General features: G+C 39.3%; 1 long non-coding RNA gene across 1 annotated transcript; it reads right to left on the reverse strand.

The window, feature by feature from the left end:
• Positions 1 to 824: 824 nt before the first annotated feature.
• LOC121693464 lies at positions 825 to 26121 on the reverse strand. The gene is made up of 3 exons (XR_006025511.1): positions 26110 to 26121; positions 10058 to 10065; positions 825 to 1318 (listed from the first exon to the last, which is right to left on the reverse strand). It is a non-coding gene; the product is annotated as an uncharacterized LOC121693464 (long non-coding RNA).
• Between the last annotated feature and the right edge of the window lie 376 nt (positions 26122 to 26497).

Raw genomic sequence — 26497 nt, forward strand, 5'->3', positions numbered from 1 at the left:
TATTCAAATGAGTGATGACTGCTTATGGACCTTTTAAAAAGATTTTAATTTAATCTAGTTGCTTTGTTATAGATTTTCCACCTTGTGTAGTTCATACATACTGCCCAGTGGGCATTTGATGTCAATTCAACATCAATATGACATCAAACATTGACGTCAAAATTATGTCAAAAAACAGGTCTAGAATGAAAGTTGTATTGACGTCAATGTACTGATGTCAATTTGATGTCAATATTTTGACCTCCGCGATGTCGTTTTGATGTTATTTTGATGTCATACTTTGTTGCCATTTGATGTCAATTCAACATTTATTTGACGTCAAAATGTCATGATGTTGATGTCGTTTTGATGCTATTCTGATATCATTCAATGTCAAGCTTTGATGTCAATTCGACATTTATTTGACATCAAGATGTCATGATGTTGATGTCGTTTTGATGCTATTCTGATATCATTCAATGTCAAGCTTTGATGTCAATTCAACATTTATTCTACATCAAGATGTCATTTCCATGTCAAGCTTTGTTGGCATTTGATGTCAATTCTACATCTATTTGATGTCAAGATGTTGATGTCATTTTGATATCAATCAATATCAAGCTTCAATGTCAAATAAACATAAATGCGACAAACATTGATGTCAAAATTACATCAGAATTTATTGACATATATTTTGATTATTTGTGCAGAATACAAGTACAAAGACAACAAAATGCAGTTTGTGTCTAACTAGAAGTGCAAAAAAGCAGAAAAGTGATATACAAAGTATAGACAGGTGGTGCATAGACAGGACAAGACAGACAGTAGTATACAGTTGGTTTATAGAAGGTGGTTTAGAGTAATATAAATTAAATATGTGCAGTGTATTAGTAGTTATCTTATAAGGGCAGAATAAATATGGCTAAATATGAACAATGTATGACAACATGTACAATGTAGTAACAAGTAATGGAATGTTGGAGAACATTGAGAGATCCAGTTGAATGGAGAGAGACAAGGTGAAGAGAAAAGGTTTCTTTTAACAGGGTTCCTACACATTTTCTATTTCAAAATCCCATACCTTTTCCATCCTTTAATTTACAAACTTCATGGTAGATTTTTCTGACCATTCTCGACAATGCTACTCCAAAACCAAACATTTGTCTTAGCATCCAGGAATCGTTGAGCACCTACATTTGTGCTTTAACATTGATGGTGTGCCACTTTTTAAATCCTCCAACTTCCAAATGTGTCCCATACTCTGCAACTTTCACAACTTTGCTCCTTTAATTGTGGCCATCTACTGTGGAGTTGCTAAACCAAATTCAGCGGAAGAGTACTTAAGTGACTTTCTCCAGGAGTTGCAGCAGTTACAGCAAGATGGCATTGTTCATGGAGGCAAAGCACTTCAACTGTCTGTGAAAGCATTCATATGTGATGCTCCTGCCAGGGCATTCTTTAAGTGCATTCTTGTTACCATTCTTGTGAGTGATGCACTACCAGAGGCACCTATGACAGAAGGTTTGTTCTTTGGGCCAAAGAGCCAGGTGCGGTTCCAAGGACTGAAGACTGTTTTGTTTAGGCCAGCTCTGCTGCCACTCTTCCTCCACCGTACTGCTGCCACCTGTGGACAAGGAGGAGTGAGAGTTATACAACAAAATTAGTTATTAGTTGTTAGGAGCAGCACTAGTATAAAACCTCTAAAATCTCTAAAAAATCACAAATAGGGCAGTTCATCACAGTTCAACAATTGTGGTTTGGAACTAGGCCTACTGCAACTGGATTGATAAAAAGTAATGTAGTTGCAAACATCTCACCTGGCTACTTGTATTTGGGAAGAGCAAAAGCTATCAGCCATCAGCATGATCATGTTATTTGGTTGTTGTTGTAGAACAAGGAAAGGAATATCCAGTGTTTCCTCTACATTTATTTAAGCATGGCGGTCCGCCACGGTTTAAATCCTATCCCTCTCAAGCCCTCTGAAGTCACATTAAATGGGATAGGATTCAGGAACTAATTAATTTAAACCTCACTGACCAGAAAATGTAATGTCTCTGTTTCATAGCAGAGTTATTGCTAATCACACCATTTAACATGACGTTGAGCAACTAGAATTGTTGAGTATAGAACGTGCTGGCAGCGACAGATAACATGTAAACGCGCCATAGCAGTGACGGGACGCACACACCATACAATCGGCCTGACATTTTGAGTGAACTTAAATGAACTACCTAGCAACAATTCCAACACCCACAAGTTGAAATAGAGGGGCAGCGTGACTATTTTGGTAAAGGCTACAATCTTTGATAGGTGTAATCTCAAAAGAAAGTTCACTTTCTCCATCATCGAACTCTTGAATACAGTGATGGTACAAACCAATATCTGTAATGCAGTGGGTAAATTAACGTTACGTTAGCAGTAGTTTTTACGTTTTATGCAAAAAATATATGGTTTATGTAACAAACCCTTCAAATTTGAGAGAGACTGAACAAAAATATGAGTTTATTGTATAGTTTTTGATGGGGAATTCAGAGGAACCCATGTAAAAAAAAAAAAAAGAAAAAACGAAAAACTGATGCATTTAGTCCAAATTAACTGTGCTAAAAAAGTAAAGGGAATGGGTGTCCAACTCTTGAAATAGCATGCATCTCCTTCCATGCAATCCCCGCCCCACCCCCACCCCCACCTTTTTCCCACGCTTAACGGTAGTGTTATATGTAGATAAATTACAATACTTACAGTATTTGAAGTAGCTGCACAACCATGCTAAATAGTATAGTTTTGGCACACGGTACACAAAGACACTTCTGCCATCATACCGTAATGTAAACTATACTCGTAAACATGCTAATTACCAACCATTTCGTTCGAAAATTCTAAAACAACAATGTTTTTTATGTCTTTACCTGGTGAGTGAACTCTCTTGCGAGCTTGGACGTGGCACACATTTGGAATATTCCAGAATGCACTCAGTGTTCTTAGGGCAGCAGTCCTCACAACACACCACCTGCAAACAGAAGGAACAGAGGGAGACTAAGATTAATACGTTGCAAAACACACAGAACATGAAAAGACCATCACTGAAGCACTACTACACTCACATGCATCTTAACACATGCCTCAGAGCAAGTCAGGTACATCAAACAAGGGGCAAATAAGGGCTATGAAATGAAGAACATGTAGCCTAACACTAACGTTACCCTTCACAAACTAAAGATCCCTTTACTTGTAGGCATGATATTGAGGTGCTGTGCCACCCACCCATCACACTTGCCCCATTCACATCCATTAAATGACAGGTCCGTTAATGAACATGGCTATATTAAACTGCAGTTCCTTAAATCAGTGGGTAGATAACTGATACATATATATTACTTAATTCATACTGGACCTCTTTGCAGTTATAGCAACACTACATGTATATTATGTATCAACACTAGCACTACATGTATTAAGTTTAAATAATGTGACCTACCTATGTCCCATGGAAGTTCGCAAGGTAGAGCTAATGTTAACCGTTATTAATTCTAACGTTAACAACTTTCATCTGTGTCTGCTAGCCTGCATGGTAACAGCCACTTTAAATGTAGCTAACGTTACTTTAAATGTATAGCTAACTTACTTGCGCCTGATATTTCATTCTAAAACTAACAACAGACAAACAGGCAAACAAACAGATATTCTACATAATAGTGAAGTTAGTCTGCTACTGGAAAAGTTAACATTAACAGCTAACATCGCTAGCGTTAGCTCACTAGCTAATTCTAAACATGACTAACGGCTTTGATTAACATTCCATTATGAAAACAATATATTTCGAATAAATTCACGTTTTCAATTGGCATACAAAAGTACTGTAATTCTTACCTGGGATATGATGACGGCAGAGTTTGTACAGCTTACACATTCAGTCAGAGGCATGACAGAAAAGTGACGGTTGAAGTCACTGGTGACTGCAGTTGAAAAGGAGCAAATTCAGCAAAGATTCTAGAGTGCTACGCGAATTTGAATTTGATCAGGGGTGGGGGATGGGAATTGCTGTGTGTGCGCATGCGCTTATCAAGTGGCGATAAGCATCCGTTAAAAACAATCGTGAAAATGATTACTGTTGGCATTTTAGTCTGTTATATTACCAGACTGATTGGTAGAAGTGTCAAAACAATAGTAACATTAGCCTAGTGGGCTATTATTACTACTATTATGATTATTAACATTATTGGTTCTCATATGGTGGTCAATTCAATGACGTCAATTTCATATCATTTTGACGCCCTTTTTCTTGATATCAAATCAACGTTGATTTAACATCAATCATATTGACCAAAGTTTTATAGACCAGTGACTACATGTTAAATTGATCCCTTGTTGAACCTCTTTACAACCACAAGCAAGCCATAGCTTGTAATGCTAAAATAGTATGAAATTATAGATGCTCAACATGATGGTCAAAACCTTGACTAATTCTTGACATCAAATTGACATCACGGTGCCCGCTGGGTGTAGTTAATAGTTTACATAATGTATTGGCTATATGATATAATGCAAATAGGAGTACAGTTTTTAATTTTCTTTTATTAAAGGTGCTCTAAGCGATACTGGGTAATGTCACTTCTGTTGATGTAAAAAAAAAAAACAGATAGCTAGCTCGATACTTCCCCCCCTCCCTCCAATGCAATTGAAACTCTCCTAAGCATCTAGTCTGTGATTTGCTGGAACAGTTTGTTATGTTTTTATGGGCTAGGTTTGCCCAGGTTGTTTTTGTTGCCGTTTATGGAGTCTGGGCTGTCCACAGAGATTGCGTTTTTTTTTACAGTGTATGAGGACACAGGCAGCTAGCGGATGGTGTGGTGATGTTTGCTGTAAGTGACAAAAAATGTTTTAGCCAAAAAAACGTGTGGCATCGCTTAGAGCACCTTTAATAATATGGCTGTTCAAATTAGAGCAAACACTGATTCAACTGTTTACAAACAAAGAGTTGACATACAAATGCGGGAAGAGCACTTTGTTGTGTGTCCTACCTCAGTCTGAGACAACTTTGTTTGAAGAATGTTAATTACAATGATCATCGTAAGAGGACAGTATCTATTGTGCTTGCTGTCATTAGTTATCTACATGTAGGTGTCAGATAACGATACATTACATGTAATATGGACAAAACACCCCTAAATTGTCCTGTTAATTTCACAACACCAATCTAGCACAAATTGAATGCTTTCCCCACAGCTCAACATACTGAATTTGGATCATAAGGCACAGTAACTGAATTGTGACCCTACAAAATAAGATAGAGCTGTATTCAACTGTCATATGCCATTTCAATGTTGTATTTAGTGCATAATGGCTTGTAATGTTGAAGATCTGCTGCAACCATTCACATTGGCTATTGTTGTTTCTTGCATCACAGTATGTCTGTTTATGTCTGTATGCGATTTGTGTGATGTCTTCTAGTGCACAATACAGTGGAGAAAATGTTGCATGTCTGCTAAAACCCTCTGCACTGTTTTAAATACAATATGCATTTTTAACTTTGTTTGGAATAAAAGTTTTATGTTTGCAAGATAGATGAGTGTTTGCATTTTGTCTACCATAAATGCAAAATATGTGGACAATAAGACTTTGTCTAGAAAATTCATGTGAGTAATCATGAAACTTTAAAGTGGAATGTTTCACTGATATCTTATCGTCAAGGCTACAGTCATCATAAAAAGACACAACAATGGCATGCATTGTTGTGAGCGTGAGAAATAAACGGATGGATTATTCACAGGTTGTATTTCACTTAAAATGTCTCGTCCACCTGGCTCAATTTCACCATGTCTCCTGGTGAATGGTCCATATGCACAGAAGGCTCTTAAGCTAGCTCCTTTATTTCCAGTGGAGCATAAGCTGTGTTGTCATGGCATCTTCTGTTATTCTGCTCCTTACACGTTCACTCCGTACTGAATATGTTTGCCCAATAATACAAATTTGACAAACAAATAAATCCTACTACAACCACAAATCAGAAAAAGTTGTATTTGTTTAATACAAATAAAACCAGAATGTGACATTAAAATCTCATAAACCCACATTTAGCTCCAAAAAGGACATTAACAACATATCAAATGTTGAAAATTGATGCCAACATGTTTACTGTAAAAAAAAGTTGGATGGGGGCATGTTAACCACTGTGCTGCTTTACATCTTCATCATTTAACAACATTCTGTAAATATTTAGGAACTGAGGAGACCAGTTGCTAGAGTTGTGAAAATGAAATGTTGTCCCATTCCTGCCTCCTAGGATTTCAACAGTATGGGGTATTCTTAAAGGATAATTCCGGTATTTAGCACTTTGAGTCCCTTTTTTGGTTTGTTTTTGATGAACTAGAGTGGTGGACACCGAAATTTTGACGATGGGTCCTGTCTCGACTTTCTGACTTGTTTTGAATCACCTTTGACTGCTTCAGAATGGCTGGTATGTGCATGCATAAAGAAACATATCCCTAAAACAACCCTTAACGTTTGTTTTTAAAACACCAATCTTTGGTACATTTCTCTTCTTGAAATTCTCATAACTACCTGTTCAATCACATGCTTTGGTACATCCATGCAAATGATTATGTAATTCTCTGCGGTTTATACATTATCAATTGCTTATGTCATCTTGATCAAAATGTATTATAATGGGTCTCTGTTGAATAGTATCACCCCCCACAACATTTAGGTATTAGTTCATAGCAAGTCTTTACATGCAGAATGGTTGAACAAGTTTTCATAATATGTCAAGCAAGATGATATTCATTGTGATGTGGATGAGAATTTGTGGCCCAACAGACAGGAACATCAGGAGGTCTAGGAAGACTGCACTGTAATTCCTACAACACTGCATGTACAGTTTTCCCTAAGGAGATTGTCCCATGTTCACATTTCTACTTTTGTCAACATTTGATACTGTGTCCTTTTTACAGGTAAATATAAATTTGCAGAGATTTGCAGATTATCACATTCTGTTTTTATTTGCATTTTAGACAACTTCCCAACATTTTCTGATTTGAGGTTGTAGACATCGTAATGTGCTGATTCACTAAGTGAAGACCCAACCGGGTTGGTGTAGACCAGGGGTTCTCAAAGTTTTCATTGCTGAGGGCCAATCCAGGAACCCAACATTGAACTGGGGGCCGCCAAAGGGGCGGGGGGAGAAAAAACAAAAACCTGGAAAGAAAATCCCATTTGTAATCATTTTAATGACCAGGTTGCATCTCTACAGTTTATATTTATTGCATTAAACACATTTTAATTAATAACTGAGGCTAAACCTGGCAAAACTTGTGAAAATCTTAAGAAAAATTGCAATGCACACACAATCCCGGGGGTTCTCTACCCTCAACAGACAAATTTGGGATATAACAGTTCTGGTTACAGTCCATTTCAAGTACAAACTTATTTAGAACAAACAGTCTCAGTGTGCCTTGCTTCTTATCAGCATTGGCCTTATTCAGGGCCAATTCCAGCTACCAAAGCACCACAGGAAAACCTGACGGCCACTGAACACCACTAAACAGAGATGAATTATTTTCAAAGCACACAGTACAGTTGTACAGTTTTAACAGTTTTACAGATGTTATCAGATGTTATCGCGGGCCGCCATTGGCCCCCGGGCCGCATTTTGAGAACCTATGGTGTAGACAATAATTACATTACCAAAAGCGGCGGCTACAACACACCGGGCTCCACTGGAAATAAATGAACTGGCTTAAGAGCCTTCTGTGTATAATTGTCCTTAATTGTAGGCACTGGTATCATCAGCAATCATATCATAATGCTACTTCTGATCTCTGTCTACATGCCTGGACAAGTCTAAGAGCGTAGCCTACTCACACTGGGCAGGGTTCACTTGTACCATGCCGGAGTACACTTATCCGTGCCCGGGTCCGCTTGAGGAGGTGGACTTGGGCACTGTGCGGTTGGGCTTGTGATCGCGTCTATGCAAAGATATAGAGCACAGCAGCTCAATCGTGCCTGGGTACAATTTGATAGTATGTAGTGTGAGTGCAGATCAGGAGAAGAACAGGAGAGAACTGTACTCCGGCACGGTACAAGTGAACCATGCAGCGTGAGTAGGCACTCAGCAGGCCTTCTTGGGAAACTAAACATGACCCATCCCTTTCCCAAAGTCCAACTCCTTCCTGTTTCTGGCATTGATCAATGATTAGTGATGATGTCCGTGGCTTTTCCTTTTCTACAGAACTAAAGATCTCCTCCATCTCTGGCTCAGAGGCCGTTTACACGACACCGCTTACTGCTTTCACACCTTTAACGACTCCGGCAAGAAAAAACCTTGCGTGTACACACAGAGGTGTAACCGGTTAAATGTGCTGTAGTGCATATGCCAGACCAGTCGATGGTGCCGCTGTGCAGAAGCTTCACGATAATTTCGCGTGAATCACGTAGAAGAAAACATTGTTAAAACCGTTTGTTAAGTCATAGAATGTCTAATAAGTGCTCTGGTTAAAGGTGCGATTTGTAGGATTGTTACCGAACGTTCTGTAGGCCAAAATCAAAACACTGGTGAACGTTCTCAAGACTACCAGACGCGAGCCTCTTCTGGGTTGCCAGATGGAATGAAGACTTAGCTAACGTTAGTTGACCTGCAGCTGCTTTAACGTTTCTCCAACCATGACCCAGCTACACATTAAGGTAACAATGAAAACAAAAAATACCTCTCTAACCAACGTAACATATTTAGCTGAAGTCAGCGATGCAGATGAAGTTTAGCTGGCTACCTGTTGTGGAGAAATATGGCCAGCTCTGCGTCAGACTTGATACTCTTCATTTGACGAAGACGTCACCATATCAGGAAGCTCCTCCGATGTCTACTTAATTTGTTTCTTGTTTTAATTTTGTAAATTTGCCTGCCTCTCGTAGGCGTTCATGACTACAACTGACAGCTGTTGACAGTTGGCCTTTGCTAATTTGGCAACCCAAATAGGAGGACGTGCTAGCCCATTATTAATACGCTATTCTAGAATGAATCGTTCAAAACATAAACGAAAATTCCAAGAGATTCCGCCCCGTAACTCATTTTTTTCATGGGTTATACGGGGTTTTACGGGTTAGAGTAATGTTGTCAAATAAGCCATTACGTCAATTCATCGTGTTTCCTTACTCTCTGACAACATATGGTGATCATTTTCTGAATGGTTACAGTTTATTTTCCATTATTTCCTACATACTGGACCTTTAAGCAGTCGCATGAAATAAGGAGACTACAGACAATTCGGTTTTCATTTCAACTGTTAAACTAATAAAGTTAATTTTCAAGGTATGTGACTGCTATGTGAAATTTCAAATGCTTAGCCTACGCATTGCATTAGGTCTGAGCACCACTGGAGAAAACACTAACATGCAGTAAGCTAATGTTTAACTAAGTTAAGCTAACGTGTGCTTCTAACTTAGCCACTGAAGGCTGATAGGCTACATTGTGCACATAAATCATGACAGGGGAAAGAAAAACATTTTAATATGATAAATAAATGGTTTGGTTTGTTTTGACAAGCAACATGTCAGGTCGAGTGCCGTGGCTGAGTTGAGAGGTGGGGCTATGTCGTCATAAAGTTGCCGGCTTCGCACCTACAGGCGTCTACACGGCGAAAGTTAGCCGGCGGTTTCAAAAGTTCCCACTTCGGAAGCCGGTTTCAAAAGCTATCGGTTTCAGTCTCCTAAACTGCCGGCGTCGTGTACATGCAAGGCGTAACCGTTAACAAAACTTCACCGGTTTCACAAAAACCGGTGTCGTGTGCACGGCCCCTCAGACACTCCCTCTAAAACAGTGTTTCTCAAACTTTTTCAGACCAAGGACCACTTAATCAATAAAAATAGCCTCATGGACCACCTAGCTAAAAAAAAAAAAGTAGACCTACTTCAACAGTAAATTACACAATAGGCCTACTCACTGATTGTCTTTGCACCTTGCTTATTGTGTCAGAGAATTTATATGATTTAAACTGGCATGCCTTACATAGGCAGTGTTGCAGAAATGTTTGGATTTACATACAACTTGGTTCAATATTGCAAACAACTCATCTATATTATATTTTACCACGTCTGCTCACGGACCACTTGGGCTAGCTTGCGGACCACCAGTGGTCCCCGGACCACACTTTGAGAAACACTGCTCTAAAACCAACGGTTCAGGAAAGGCAAGATTTGGCATGGTATTGGAAACTGTGACATCATAATACTTTTCCACCTTTTCATCCGTCCTTGTGACCTCACCTCAAACCAGATATCACCATAAGTGGATGTGTTGTGCAGTTGGTGACACTAATTTTAACAGAGGGAAACTGAGAGAAAAAACTGGTCCACTGCTCACAGAACCAGTTGAACAAAAAGGGGGGAAGCCGGCTTGGAATGAAAACAAACGTGACTTTGTTGGATTTCCTAAGCTTCCTGGAGATTTTAAAATGTATTCTGAGATGGCGTTGAGGAAATACTTTGACTACTCTCACGAAGCAACAGATTTCTGTAAACATGTGATTTGTGCCATGGTTCTCAAAGTGCTGTGAGGCCCCACTGGGAAACAGAGACAATGACAGGTGGGGCATGAAGGACTGGAAGAATTTGGTCTTTCTTGTGCCAATCTTTATGAATGCTTTTCTTTATTGACAATAAAGAACATAGAAAAACAAACACATACAAACAATGGAATTATTACTAGACCAACATGTAAATGAAAGTAATATCAGATTCAGGGGACTGGGAGGGAAATGTAACATGGAACCAGATAATGCGAAAATAAGTTTTACCATTACCATTTTTTTTGGAGCGATATGACTTGAATCAAGCATAGCTATACTTTGAAGGTGCTTCTACAAACAGCTAGTCTGTAGGCCTGAAGTGAAACCAAAATGCAATAAGTGAATGCATCCGGATCAATGATGACTTGGAATGCAGCAATTGCAAAACTAATTGCACAATCTGTCCAATAGGTCGGGATCGGGCATAGAAATGCTCTCATGCAAGCATCTCTGACTAAGTGATGGAAGTTAATCTCTGAATTATTTCACAAACCAACTGTCTGTGGTTTGCCACGTTAATGGCTTAATCGTGGGTATCTGTGGCCAACTGATTAGGGACCAAATGGTGGCCGGATCATTCTATGACTGTGAGTCATTGCTTTGGGTGTGTAAGTGTGCGTGTGTTACTGGTGAGCTCACAGCAGTTGTGTGTGTGTGTGTGTGTGTGTGTGTGTGTGTATATACCCATGGATATGTTAAATGCAAAAGAAAATCTTTCTTCAGGACAAATAAAGTAACTTAATTTAAATTCTCCATTATTGGTAGTTTGGTATGACTCATTCATTCATGATATGTTGTCTGTGTCCTTTTTGCAGGTAAATATGAATTTACAAGATTTGCAGATTATCTCATTCTGTTTTTATTTGCATTTTAGACAACTTCCCAACATTTTCTGATTTGGGGTTGTAGGCATCGTAACGTGCTGATTCACTAAGTGCAAGACCCAGGTTGGTGTAGACAATTCACTGTAATTCACCGCTGATTCACTAAGTGCAAGACCCGGGTTGGTGTAGACAATAATTACATTACCAAAAGTGGCGGCTACAACACACTAGGCTCCACTGGAAATAAATGAACTGGCTTAAGAGCCTTCTGTGTATAATTGTCCTTTAGGCATTGTTAAGCAATCATGTCATAATGCTACTTCTCATCTCTGTCTACATGCCTGGACAAGTCTAAGAGCGTAGCCTAATCACACTGGGCAGGGTTCACTTGTACCATGCCGGAGTACACTTATCCGTGCCCAGGTCCGCTTGAGGCGGTGGACTTGGGCACTGTGCGGTTGGGCTTGTGATCGCGTCTATGCAAAGATATAGAGCACAGCAGCTCAATCGTGCCTGGGTACAATTTGATAGTATGTAGTGTGAGTGCAGATCAGGAGAAGAACAGGAGAGAACTGTACTCCGGCACGGTACAAGTGAACCATGCCCAGTGTGAGTACACACTCAGCAGGCCTCAAACTAACCATGACCCATCCCTTTCCCAAAGTCCAACTCCTTCCTGTTTCTGGCATTGATCAATGATTAGAGATGATGTCCAGTCCAGTAAGTGGCTTCCTTTTCTACAGAATTAAAGATCTCCTCCAACTCTGGCTCAGACACACTAAAACCAGTGGTTCAGGAAAGGCAAGATTTGGCATGGTATCGGAAACTGTGACAATTGTGACTATTGTGCTAATACTTTTCCACCTTTTCATCCGTCCTTGTGACCTCACCTCAAACCAGATATCACCATAAGTGGATGTGGAGTTGGTGACACTAATTTTAACATAGGGAAACTGAGAGAAAATGTTCCACTGCTCACAGAACAAGTTGAATGAAAAGTATCTTGCCAACAAAAAAGGGGGGAAGTAGCCAGCAGGCTTGGAATGAAAACAAATTAGACTTTGTTGGGTTTCCTAAGCTTCCTGGAGATTTTAAAATGTATTCTGAGATGGCATTGAGGAAATACTTTGACTACTCTCTCACTCTTACTCACGAAGCAACAGATTTCTGTAAACATGTGATTTGTGCCATGGTTCTCAAAGTGCTGTGAGGCCCCACTGGGAAACAGAGACAATGACAGGTGGGGCATGAAGGACTGGAAGAATTTGGTCTTTCTTGTGCCAATCTTTATGAATGCTTTTCTTTATTGACAATAAAGAACATAGAAAAACAAACACATACAAACAATGGAATCATTACTAGACCAACATCTAAATTAAAGTAACATCAGATCCAGGGTACTGGGAGGAAAATGTAACATGGAACCACATAATGCGAAAATAAAATGTTGACATCATTAGGCTACCATTTTGTTGGAGCGATATGACTGGAATCAAGCATAGCTATACTTTGAAGGTGCTTCTACAAACAGCTAGTGTTTATGTGTGTATAAGTGAATGCCCTTTGTGTTGCCAAGATATCCATGAAATATTTTATCAGGACATCAGGATCAACGATGACTTGGAATGCAGCAATTGCAAAACTAATTGCACAATCTGTCCAAGAGGTCGGGATCGAGCATAGAAATGCTCTCATGCAAGCATCTCTGACTAAGAGATGGAAGTTCATCTAAACCAACTGTCTGTGGTTTGCCACTTTAATGGCTTAATCGTGGGTATCTCTGTGGCCTACTGATTAGGGACCAAATGGTGGCTGGATCAATCTATGATAGACCAATTTCACAGTGTCCAGGTGTCCGGCCTCGTTGATGTTAATGAGGCCTTAATTGGCAGGGTAAAACATCTTCCGGCTTGTGTCTTTCCTGTGGACTTTTCTTTTGCTGTCTATGGGACAGTGCTGTTCCACAGGAAGTTTACACAGCGGCCCCATCTTGTGAAATGGGCTAATTGTGAGTCACTGCGTAAGTGTGCGTGTGTTACTGGTGAGCTCACAGCAGCTGTGTGTGTGTGTGTGTGTGTGTGTGTGTGTGTGTGTGTGTGTGTGTGTGTGTGTGTGTGTGTGTGTGTGTGTGTGTGTGTGTGTGTGTGTGTGTGTGTGTGTGTGTGTGTGTGTGTGTGTGTGTGTGTGTGTGTGTGTGTGTGTGTGTGTGTGTGTGTGTACAGTACCCATGGATAGGTTAAATGCAAAAGAAAATCTTTCTTCAGGACAAATAAAGTAAACCTCCTCTGAATCCAAGATGGCCGACAGACAGCCACACGGTCGGCCCCTGCTGGGATATCTTGTCAATCCTTCTATACCAGAAGAACCCTAGAGGTAAAAAAATATGATGATATGCAGGAATATCTAAGGAACAATATAATTCTTTTAGTTTTGAAAATTTTATTTCAAATAAGTCTAAAATTGCGATTAACGATGTGTCCAATATAGTGGACGTCATGCAAGTATATTTCCAATACAAGTCATGTGGTTTATTCATCTTTTATTATGATTTATCTTAATTATCTTATCTTGAAATTCAGTTCATTTTTGGTGTATTATCTGTCAATTTTTGTGCAGATTAGATGTAGTTCGTGTTAGTAAAAAAATTCATTTTATCATATTTTTAGAACACAAGTGCAGCAAAGAATAGGGAAGATTATAGAATGGTCCAGGAAATTCCCTTGAAGAAGTATGGAGTATGTTTGTTCCTTTTAGAGATGTTTTGAAAGCTTAGATGGAAGCTTTACAGTTGCGAGCGCCGTTTGCTTTCTTATTTCGACCTAAAGAACGTTGAAGTGTGTGAAAGTAGTTAAATGCTTTTCAAAGCATAACATGAAATAACTGTTCATGGATTTATGATAAAATTCAATTTGATTCATTCTTCCATTAAGTTTATTATGACCGCCGCTAAGCGGTCATATAGGGATTGTCAAAGTTTTTTTTTTTTTTTTTTTTTCCCCCCCGTCATCTACTTCCTGAATTTTTGGTCAACGATACCCGGGACACCGAACCACCGGGACACATGAAATTTGGTGGGTATGTAGCCCCACTAGACTTTTACGGAAAAATTTCGTTTCGTCCCCACTCCCCCCCCGTGCTGGGCCCCCCGAACCGCAAAAAAAGCAGTTTTTCCTAAATAACTACCTGAACCGTGGCACCGAGGATGAAGAATCTTTTATGGTATGTTGGTCTCAAGGGCCCACATCAATCTGGCCCATAATCACTCATTTGTGATTTGCACCCCCCCGGTAAAAAATGAAAATGCAATATTATTCTGCTTTAATCGCCCCTATCTTCAGTTAAGATGTTCAGAACTGCACCAAATTGTATTTGTATGATTGACCTGGCATTCACTCGGGGTATGCCAAGTTTCGTAGAATTTCATTCATGGGGGGGTCTTAAAAAAAAATAGATTATGTGTACATTTAGTGACTGTACACTCATTGGTCTGTAGATGGCGGTGCACACATATACACATGCACACACACACAGGCACCCACATACTATCGGTATTAGAACGGCCGATACATAATTACAAATTCAGTAGGATTAAAAGAAAGCCAAAATATATATTCATCATCATCATCATGGCTGCATTTCCAGTATTGGCGATAAGTAGTCGTTTGTCCACTAGATGGCGCATCGTTGCAGTGAGACGTAATTTTGTTGGAAGTTAAACGTGGGTTGGAATAACAATGGACGCTTCCTACAAGGACTATAGTTTACCGCAGAGAACGTCTAATAAGGATAGGATGTTCACATGAAATGTAATTCCCATTTCTTCTTGAAGCCGAAATAAATCTGAGGATGTTTATCGGACATGCTTGTTTTTTTACTGCAGGTACGTTAACCTTATATCAATAAGGACCTAGTTAATGTTACCGTTAGCGTTGGTTGAATGATGATGGAGGCCAGTTTGATTGATTGCATTTGTAGAAAACTATAAATGCGGTTATACCAAGCAAATTGATAGCAGCACTGTAATTGTATCTTTCGACTGTCATTTGTTGCATGTGCTACAAAAATCATTCTGTGCAATGGAAGATTTACCAACGTTACACAGGTCTGATACAGTTTTGCCTATACATGCGTGAGACTGAGGTGCAGGGTGTGAGAGGGGAATCGATGTGCTTTGATTCCAGCTTGGTAGTTGTAGTCTGTGAAATTAAAAAGCACGTGTGTGTGAAGTATCCAAACAATGACACCTTCATTTCATTATGGCTGCTTTAGCAACACACCTTAAGCTACTGTGTAGTGGGTCCCATTTAGAAGTGGGTACTTCATTCGCGCTTTCCTTGACTCCTGGAGCTGCGTGAATTTTATTACAACTTTTCGCCACGATATGGCAGTTTAAGTCCGCTTGATACTGTAAGGCGTAAGCCATTGGTTTCCAAAGGAGATTTTATTTGTGTCGCATAGCCTATTGACAATTTATGTTGTAAATAGGCCTACCTTATAAGCCTACCTGTAGCTTAGGGAAGCTAACAGCTTTCTATTAGGATCTAGTGTGTTAGTTACAGTTTTGTCATAACTCCCTGATGCATTTTTGCATTTAGAATAGCCAGAGCGTGAACAATATCGGATGCCTATGGACTAGGCTTGGTGAACCCAGCCTGATCTGCCCGCTATTTATTTTTTGATTTCTTAAAAGATTGAGGTTGGTCTGGTGAAAGGCAGACTAGCCATGGACCTCAGTTACACAATGCAAGCGAACATGAATCAGCCTATATTTGCACGAACAATAACGGACAACAGCTCTTCAACTTTGGCCCGTTAAAATGTGTATGAACAGTCTAGCGACGCATTTCATCAAGGCCCATTTGGACATGTCAGTTATTTGCACCACTAGATGTAAAACAGCATTTCGTTTCAGACTACTGTTACTTAATTTGTGCATTGACAATAAAGTATTACATGAACTAAAGATGACTAAAAATGTAGAAGAAGAAACATTCACAAAAAATCCATCCATCCAAAAATGACCTTAGTTTTTGATAGCTGTTGAAAACGGCATGGAACTGACAGAGATGTTTTTGTTTATAAATAAATAAATAAATAAATAAATAAATAAATAACATTATGCTGATACCTTTTGCTTTTCCCAAATACAATGTAGCCTAAAGGTGTAAGTGACCTTTCATCAATCCAGTTGCAATGGATGAACTGTGATGAACTGCCCTACTTGTGATTGTTTAGAGATGTTAAAGGTTTTATAACAATGCTACATCTTCTTTGGCTATTCTACAATCTATTCACCTTTTCAGCACCAGTAGGCTACTCTCTGTGCAGCCGCACACACACACTCAGGCATGCCAAACAAGCATACACAAAAGTTTCAAGAGTGGGGGATGGAGTAAAATATGGAGACAAATTGAAGTGTGATTTATTTTCACGGAACGGATGTACAGGACTGAGCGGCGGTCATATTTTGTACCGCTATGCGGTACATCTAGTTCTGTTTATGTTGAGTGTTTTAAGAACATGTAGTCCAGTGTAGTGAACATGTCTGTATAACTTTCTGAAAGAATCATATTTTTGAAAAAATGAATATTTGTTTTTTTCATGCTCTAAGAAGAGTAAAAACAGGCTTTCATAATTCATGCATCAGAGTTCTCCATTAGAAGTTTGGTATGACTTACTCATTCCTGCAGACGGTCTGGTATGAAGCTGCCCTTATGTTTCCCACACACGCACACAGACACACGCACAGGAGCTGTGAGCTCACCAATAGCACACACACACTTACATACCCAAAGCAGTGACTCACAGTCATAGATTGATCCGGACACCATTTGGTCCCTAATCAGTTGGCCACAGATACCCACGATTAAGCCATTAAAGTGGCAAACCACAAACAGTTGGTTTGTGAAAGAATTCAGAGATGAACTCCCATTACTTTGTCAGAGATGCTTGCAGGAGAGCATTTCTATACCTATTTCCCTGCTGTGTAGAGGTAACAGTTTTCAATAGCATCTATGGGAAAATAAAAAAAGAAACATTTGCTCTGTAAACTACAATACAACTAGAAGTACCGCAGAGCAGTACAAAATATGACCGCCACCCAGTCCTGCATTATTTCCACATTTGTATCGCTTGTCAATTTGTCTCCATCTCCTACTCCATCCTCTACTCTTGCATGTAAATGAGTGTGTGCATGTGTTTTCTTTTGTGTACATGTGTGCTTCTCTGTGTGTGTGTTCGCTTGTGAGTGTTTGGGGGTTATGGTGTGTGTGTGTGTCTTTGTGTGCATGTGTGTGTGTGTATGCCTGTATGTGTGTGCTTGTGTGTTTCTGTGTGTGTGTGCCTGTGTGCGTGGATGTGTGTGTGTCTTTATGTGTGTGCGTTTATATTTGTGTGTGCATGGTTATGTGTGTGTTTGTGTCCGTCTGTACGTGGGTGTGTGCAAACCTTCGCTCAACTCCACCATCTACAGGCCGATTGGTGTACAGTCACTAAATGTACAACCCCAAAACAGAAAAAGTTGTGACGTGTAAAATGAATGTCATAATATACAAGTCTCGTAAACCCATATTTAGCAGCAAAAAGGAGATAGACAACATATCAAATGTTGAAAATGAAAAGTTGGACTATTTCATGGAAAGTATATGTCAATTTTGAATTTGATGTTGCTGGCATCAAATTCAAACATGAAACATGTTCAAAAATCAAATTTTTGAACATGTTTCAAAAAAAGTTGGAACGGGAGCATGTTTACCACTGTGCTGCTTCACCTCTTCATTTAACAACACAATTCTGTAAATGTTTAGGAATTGAGGAGACCATTTGCTAGAGTTTTGATAATGAAATGTTGTCCCATTACTCCCCGATATAGGATTTCAGTTGCTCAACAGTATGGGGTATTCTTAGTCATGCTTTTCATTCCATTATGCACCTAATTTGACAAATCCTCTATAGAGAAATACTATTTAAATATGTGCAGAATTCATTTTGCCATTGTTTTCCTGAAATATTCAAGGTCATCCCTGGAAAAGACATTGCCTGGATGGCAGTATATGTTGCTCAAAACCTGTATACATCATTCAGATTTGATTGTGCTTTACCAAATGTGCAAGATGCCCATGCTGTAGGCATTAATGCTCCTCCACATCGTCATAGATGTTGGGTTTCGAACTGAGCACTAAAACAAGTTGGATAGGTTGGATACTTGGATAGGCCCTCTCCTCTTTAGCCCAGATGAGTCCATGATTTCCAAAAAGAATGGCAAACTTTGATTGGTCTAACCACAGGACCTTTTCCCACATTACCTCAGTCCATTTTAAATAAGCTCAGGCCCAGATAAGAGGGTGGAATTTTCTGTATCATGTCTCAACACAATTTTAACTGTTACAATTTTGGCTGCAGTTTTTGAATTGAGTATCAAACTGGGCACATAGACAATGGTTATCAGAGGTTTTCCTGAGCCCATACAATGTCAGGTCTGGAAACAGGTCTGGTGTTGATGCAGTGCCATCTGAGGTCCAAAAGACCACAGCCATCCAATTTGTTTTTCAGCTATTTCCCCTGTTTGCAAAGATTTCTCTGGATTCTCTGAATGTTTTAATAATATTATGTCCTGTAGATGATGAACTCCCTAAATACGTCACAATTTCATGTTAAGAAGCATTAAAATTACATTGTTTCATCATTTGTGCACACAGGTTTACACAGAGTGATGAATATCCCTACATCTTTACTTCTAAGAGACCCTGCCTCTCTGGGATGCTCTTTTTTCATACCCAATCGTGTTGCCAGTTACCCTAATTAGTTATGAAACATTCCTCCTTTTGTTTTCTTTATCATTACACAAGTTTTCCAGCATTTTGTTACCCCCGTCCCAACTTTTTTTGAAACATGTTGGTGGTATCAAATTCAAAATTAACATATATTTTCCATAAAATAGTCAAATTTGTCATTTTCAACATTTTATATGTTGTCTGTGTCCTTTTTGCTACTAAATATGAGTTTAAGAGATTTGCTCATTCTATTACATTCTGTTTTTATTCACATTTTACACAACGTCCCAACTTTTTCTGTTTTGGTGTTGTATAGCCTACATAAATTAATTTATTGTATGGCCCCCCATGAACGGAATTCCACTAACTCAGCATGCATTCAGAGCCTGTCATAGTGATCTTACACGTCAAATTTTGTGCAGTTCTGAACACGTCAGTCAAAGATACCTGTGATTATAACGCCTCATTTTTGCCTTTTCATTTTTAACTAGGTAGCGCTATACCGCAAATGAGTGGTTTTGGGATGGGTTGAAATGGCCCTTTGAGACAAACATACAAAAAAATAGGTCCTCCTTGGCCCTACAGTTCTCGAGATATTCACAGAAAACTGTGTCCACCCTACCCACATTTCGGGGGGTCTGGTGTGGCAGGGGGGTGATGGATCAAAACGAAAACCAATATTTCTGTGTCATCCTTGTGGGGCTACAGGCACACCAAGATTCGTGCAGCCCGGTCTTTCATTGTCCAGGGAATTGCTGACACAAAATTACTGGAGAAAAAATCCTGCGTGGCGGCCATAATACAGTTTTTCTTGATTGCTTTGATGCAGCAGTCATCTCAAACTCCAAATTTTCAAAACAGTTAACACACAGGCCGAAACAGTGGCACTGATGGTAAAAATTAAACATTTTGCCTGCAAAAGACTCCAACACTCTCAAAACATTTAAAACACACAGCAAAAGCAGATTTTGCCATCAAACAACACAACTTGTAGTCAAATCTTAATCAGCCATTACACACTGCCCAACAAAATGCATAACACTGTTCTCAAAATGAGGAGTTTCAGCCTTCATTTTGGCTATGTCTGTGCCATTTCAGAAAAACTATGGAAAGACAAAATGTATTGAATAAAAATGAATTGTATTCATTCCTCCCAAGATGTATCTACCATTGACATGTAGGACCTACAGTAAGCACCTGGACATTTCATTTCAGAGACATTTCATACACTAAACTACAACTTGTCATTTTTCATTGAAATAGACCTACAGCAAACACCTGGACTTGTCCGCTTTTGTACTGTTTTCTTCACTAGGCAATACAGTGCCTTCATTGATACTTGTAAATAGCAACACAGAACAGACTTATCTCTGATGGACAATGAATGATTGCTGATTAAAGACTTGTGCAAAGGAGATTTGACATTACATGACACACATTGGCATTACAAGTTCATATGTTTGCAAGCGATATCTATTAGCTGTGGATAAATGTTTTCCATTTGTTACACATAGTTAATCTAATGGAGTTTGGAGTCTTTGAAAGAGAACTGTGTTAAATGTTTTGAAAAACTAGATGTACCGCATAGCGGTACAAAATATGACCGCCGCTCAGTCCTGTACATCCGTTCCGCGAAAATAAATCACACTTCAATTTGTCTCCATATTTTACACCATCCCCCACTCTTGAAACTTTTGTGTATGCTTGTTTGGCATGCCTGAGTGTGTGTGTGCGGCTGCACAGAGAGTAGCCTACTGGTGCTGAAAAGGTGAATAGATTGTAGAATAGCCAAAGAAGATGTAGCATTGTTATAAAACCTTTAACATCTCTAAACAATCACAAGTAGGGCAGTTCATCACAGTTCATCCATTGCAACTGGATTGATGAAAGGTCACTTACACCTGTAGGCTACATTGTATTTGGGAAAAGCAAAAGGTATCAGCATAATGTTATTTATTTATTTATTTATTTTTTATGTATTTTTAAACAAAAACATCTCTGTCAGTTCCATGCCGTTTTCAACAGCTATCAAAAACAAAGGTCATTTTTGGATGGATGGATTTTTTGTGAATGTTTCTTCTTCTACATAAGATTTTAGTCATCTTTAGTTCATGTAATACTTTATTGTCAATGCACAAATTAAGTAACAGTAGTCTGAAACGTTATTGTTAATGCACAAATTAAGTAACAGTAGCCTAGTCTGAAACGAAATGCTGTTTTACATCTAACCAGTGGTGCAAATAACTGACATGTCCAAATGGGCCTTGATGAAATGCGTCGCTAGACTGTTCATACACAATTTAACGGGCCAAAGTTGAAGAGCTTTTGTCCGTAATTGTTAGTGCAAATATAGGCTGATTCATGTTCCCTTGCATTGTTTAACTGAGGTCCATGGCTAGTCTGGCTTTCATCAGACCAAGCTCAATCTTTTAAGAAATCAAAAAATAAATAGCGGGCAGATCAGGCTGGGTTCACCCAGCCTAGTCCATAGGCACCCGATATTGTTTAATTTTCCGATTGAGATATACACGCTCTGGCTATTCTAAATGCAAAAATGCATCAGGGAGTTATGACAAAACGGTAACTAACAAACTAGATCCTAATAGAAAGCTGTTAGCTTCCCTAAGCTACAGGTAGGATTATAAGGTAGGCCTATTTACAACATAAATTGTCAATAGGCTATGCTGGCGACACAAATAAAATCTCCTTTGGAAACCAATGGCTTACGCCTTACAGTATCAAGCGGACTTAAACTGTCATATCGTGGCGAAAAGTTGTAATAACATTCACGCAGCTCCATGAGTCAAGGAAAGCGCGAATGAAGTAGCCACTTCTAAATGGGACCCACTACACAGTAGCTTAAGGTGTGTTGCTAAAGCAGCCATAATGAAATGAAGGTGTCATTGTTTGGATACACGTGCTTTTTAATTTCACAGACTACAACTACCAAGCTATAATCAAAGCACATCGATTCCCCCGGGGACAAAATTAAATTTTTCCGTAAAAGTCTAGTGGGGCTACATACCCACCAAATTTCATGTACCCCGGTGGTTCGGTGTCCCGGGTATCAATGACCAAAAATTCAGGGAGTAGATGACGGGAAAAATTCTTGAAATGTGTGCGTGTACAAATTTATGTTTATGTGTGTGGGTGTGTGTGTGTGTGTGTGTGTGTGTGTGTGTGTATGTGCGTGCTTGTGTGTTTGCCTGCGTATGTGTGTTTGTGCATGCATGCGTACATATGTCTACTGTGTGAGTATGTGTCATACGTATGATTACTGTAAATGTATGTGTGTGCGTGTGTATCTGTTTATGCACATGTGTGCACATGGAATGGGTTAACATGACCCCTGGAGGCAAACATACGGAAAAAATTGGTCATCCTAGGCCCTACAGTTCTCAAGATATTCACAGAGAACTGTGTCTGCCCTACCCTCCTTTCGGGGGGTCCAGTCCAGCGGGGGGGGGGGGGCTACAGATCAAAACGAAGAATGACAGTTCCATGCTATCCATGTGGGGGTACATGCCCACCAAGTTTTGTGTACCCCGGTCTTTCAGTGTCCCGGGAATCCTTGTTGGTGTACGTCCCTAAATATACACATAAATTATTTTATTGTAAGGCCCCCCATGAACGAAAGTACACAAAACTTGGCATGCATTCGGAGGGTGTCATAATGATCCTACACTTTTAATTTCGTGCAGTTTTGACCTTGTCAGCCAGAGATATTGTGATGAAAACACCTAATTTTTTGCTTTTTAATTTTTAACTAGGTGGCGCTATACATGAAATAAGTGGTAATGGGATGGGTTGACATGCCCCCTTAAGACCAACATACATAAAAAAGGTGGACCTCCTAGGCCCTACGGTTCTCGAGATATTCACAGAAAACTGTCTCCGGCCACCTACAGGCCAGTTGGTGTATAGTAACATAAATTAATTTATTGTGTGGCCCCCCATGAACGGAATTCCACAAAACTTGGCGTGCATACAGAGGGTGTCATAATGATCCTACACTTCCAATTTCGTGCAGTTTTGACTATGTTAGGTCACAGATACCTTCAATTACAACACCTCATTTTTACTTTTTTGTGTTTAACTAGGTGGCGCTATACATGAAATGAGTGGTTATGGAATGGGTTGACATGGCCCCTTGAGATCAACATACAAAAAAAAAATGGTCCTCCTAAACCCTACAGTTTTCGAGATATTCACAGAAAACTGTGTCTGCCCTACCCTCCTTTCGGGGGGTCCAGTCCAGCGGGGGGGCTACAGATCAAAACGAAAAACGATGGTTCCATGCTATCCATGTGGGGTTACATGCCCACCAAGTTTCGTGTACCCCGGTCTTTCAGTGTCCCGGGAATCATTGATGGAAATTTGGGCATGCGAAAAAAAGAAAAAAAAAAAAAAATCTGACTAAACCTATATGACCACCGCTTCGCTGCGCGGCGGTCATAATAACATACCGGTACAATACCCTACATAAGAGAAATGACTGAAATACTAAGCCTGAAATGATAAAATAGAATGAGTTCAAGTTGTAGTGCCCAAAGTTGTTGATAATACTGTGTTTCTCTGAGCCACTGGTAGATGGTGCCACATAGCAATGAGTGACAGATAACTTGGCCTCTGGGGAAAAATAAAAAGCAGAGACCTGGACACAAATCTAGACCACACACACACACACACACACACACACACACACACAATTGAATGACCTCTGTGTATGAAATGCGCTATATAAATAAACTTGACTTGACTTGACACACACACACAACACTCACACACACACACACACAGCCCTATACAGACTATCTTCAGACTTACCTCACGTTAGATTCCGCAGTCTATGATTTGAACATCAAATGACCAAATAGTTTTAGAAAATTGCTGCTTATGCAAGTGTCTCCAAATGTTAGTTCATCAGCAGTGACTGATATTCTGTAAAGAAGTTCTCTTGATTCTGAAACATCTGGAATTGTAGAAACCGTCTGGGGATGGTGTCTATGGCTGTTTTTTACATCATTACAGTTTTTCAGTGGCTATACATCTCTGAAATGATCATTAATGTATGCACAACAGTGTGTGTGTGTGTGTTTCTTTAAACAATTCATATAGCACACATGGACCAAAAATACAACATTAGAACTGTAAACATATGAAACACTCCTTACCCATAACTGGACATGCAGTGCAGTCCAGTGCAGGACATGGACTTTTAAATGTGCAAATACTTCATTTCCCTTCATGAAGATTCACCTGAGAGCAAGTCATCAATTTAGGAGACATTTACCAAGTGTAATGGAAATGGCTAAATTATACTTGACAGATTATGTCAACAGGTTCAACACTTTCGTGCTGAAATAATGCCTATATGTATTATGCATTTTGACAAACAGGACATGAGCAAGAGATATGCATGATACAGAACACAATTGTACATGATGTACACAAGTATTTGTTTTTTTTTGTTCACTAGTGACAAATCGGTTTTATGATGTGACTAGGTGAAGTAGAGAGTGATCAGGTGATTTTGAGAATTTCAACTCTGGTCTGAGGATTGCACCAAATCGATAGCGAATTCGACTGATGTTGCTTAAGTTTCAGTGGCAGCGTGACAGTTCTCTTTATTTGAGCAGACAGGAGCGGTAGGTCACCCATAAAATGCATGTTCTGCAATAATTTTCCATCTGTCCTTTTGAAAGCAGAGTCAGATGCATTTTACAAGTAATTCATTGCAAATATCTTACAGTTTTTTCTGAATGCTTAAACATTTTTTGTAACTATGGCTTTTTTTTGCAAAACTCTACACACAAATGGCAGAACCACTCACTGAGTTCGCAAAACTAAAAGCACAAACACTGCTTTGCACTCAGTTTGCAATTTTGTAACACACACTTTGCACAACTGTAGGCACAATGGCTATTATTTACACTATTTTGCCAACTCTCTGGCACACTTTCTCATGTGAAAACTGTTTTAGATAATTAGTTCACTTTGCAATCAGCCTAAGCACTATAAATAAGCCACAGGTAATGTACAATGGGTACGATGGAGTGAGCAGGAAGAGTGAGAAGAGAAAAAAACAGTCTACATGTGGGGATATTGTCATGTCAGGCCTGGATACGTCATTCCAGAATATATTTTTCCCGGTGCCTTGGACTAGGACATTGCATGTGATGTAGACAGAATTTTGAGAGAGATGACCCGATGTAGACTGATTTGTTTTGTCTCAGTGAAATGCTATTTTGTGTTTTGATTTGGAAAAACACACTTGTGTTTGTTTTGATGTGTGTAAATAAATACTAAGTACTTGATGTTGGGATCCCTGTATGTTTACAGAACTATGACAAAAGTATGACCTCAAACTGACAGTCTACCTTGTGCACAGAGAAAGCAAAAGCCAGATGTGTTTTTTATTCATACCATCAGTGTGTTGTTGGCACATTGTGTGCTTACTATTGTGATGGCTTGTGTTTACTGTTAGATACGAAAACACCCTTTTTACGAAGGTGTGAAGAGTTAAGCAAGGTGTGTTAGCTTTTGCAAGAGAACTACAATGTTTTGCTGATTGGGTGAGAGGTTTTGCCATTTGTGTGTAGAGTTTTGCAAAAAAAGCCATAGTTACAAAAAATGTGCTTAAGCAATCAGAAAAAACTGTAATTATCAAATATATTAGGCTACTGTATTTTGGCCCTGGCGCAAATAATATAATTAATATAATTTACATTTATTAAAATGTTTTCAAGTAGCAAATGCATGTCACTCAGGGGGAGCATAATGTTAAAAAGTTCAAGTGCTCTTTTAAAGTTGGCCATTATTATTACTCAAAGGCCTTAAAAAGGAAACAAGCAACCAATGGCTGTTACTGGGTGCTCTATACGGAGTAGGGTATCAATACCATCACCATAATGAAGGCTAAGATGTGTAGAACGTTTTAAAAATGGAGGCTCTCTATATCTTTGTACTGTAGCCTACAACTTCAGTCACTGCAGGTTTTTGTGCTACCACTAGATGGCACCTAGGTGCCATTATATCTCCATTACACAACTTTATTAAGTTTGAAAGCCTCTTTAGGAGACCTACCAAAGCAACCTAGCCTAGAAATCTAGACTAGCCCTGGCAGCAAATGTAAGGCGCGTCTAGATTTCTAGGCTAGGTTGCTTTGGTATAGGGCTGTGTGTGTGTGTGTCAAGTCAAGTTTATTTATACTCTCCGTTGGCTTGTGAGCTCCAGAAATCGAAACTTAATCAGGACATTGAAATCATGTATAGAGTCGTTTGGTGGGCTTAACATAATGATTGATGGCAGAGTTGCAACGGTTTGGCTTGAATTCCCTGCTACTTGAAAACAAATATCCTATTGC

The sequence above is a fragment of the Alosa sapidissima genome, chromosome 19, assembly GCF_018492685.1.
Source record: "Alosa sapidissima isolate fAloSap1 chromosome 19, fAloSap1.pri, whole genome shotgun sequence".
In the NCBI taxonomy this organism is placed as follows: domain Eukaryota; kingdom Metazoa; phylum Chordata; class Actinopteri; order Clupeiformes; family Clupeidae; genus Alosa; species Alosa sapidissima.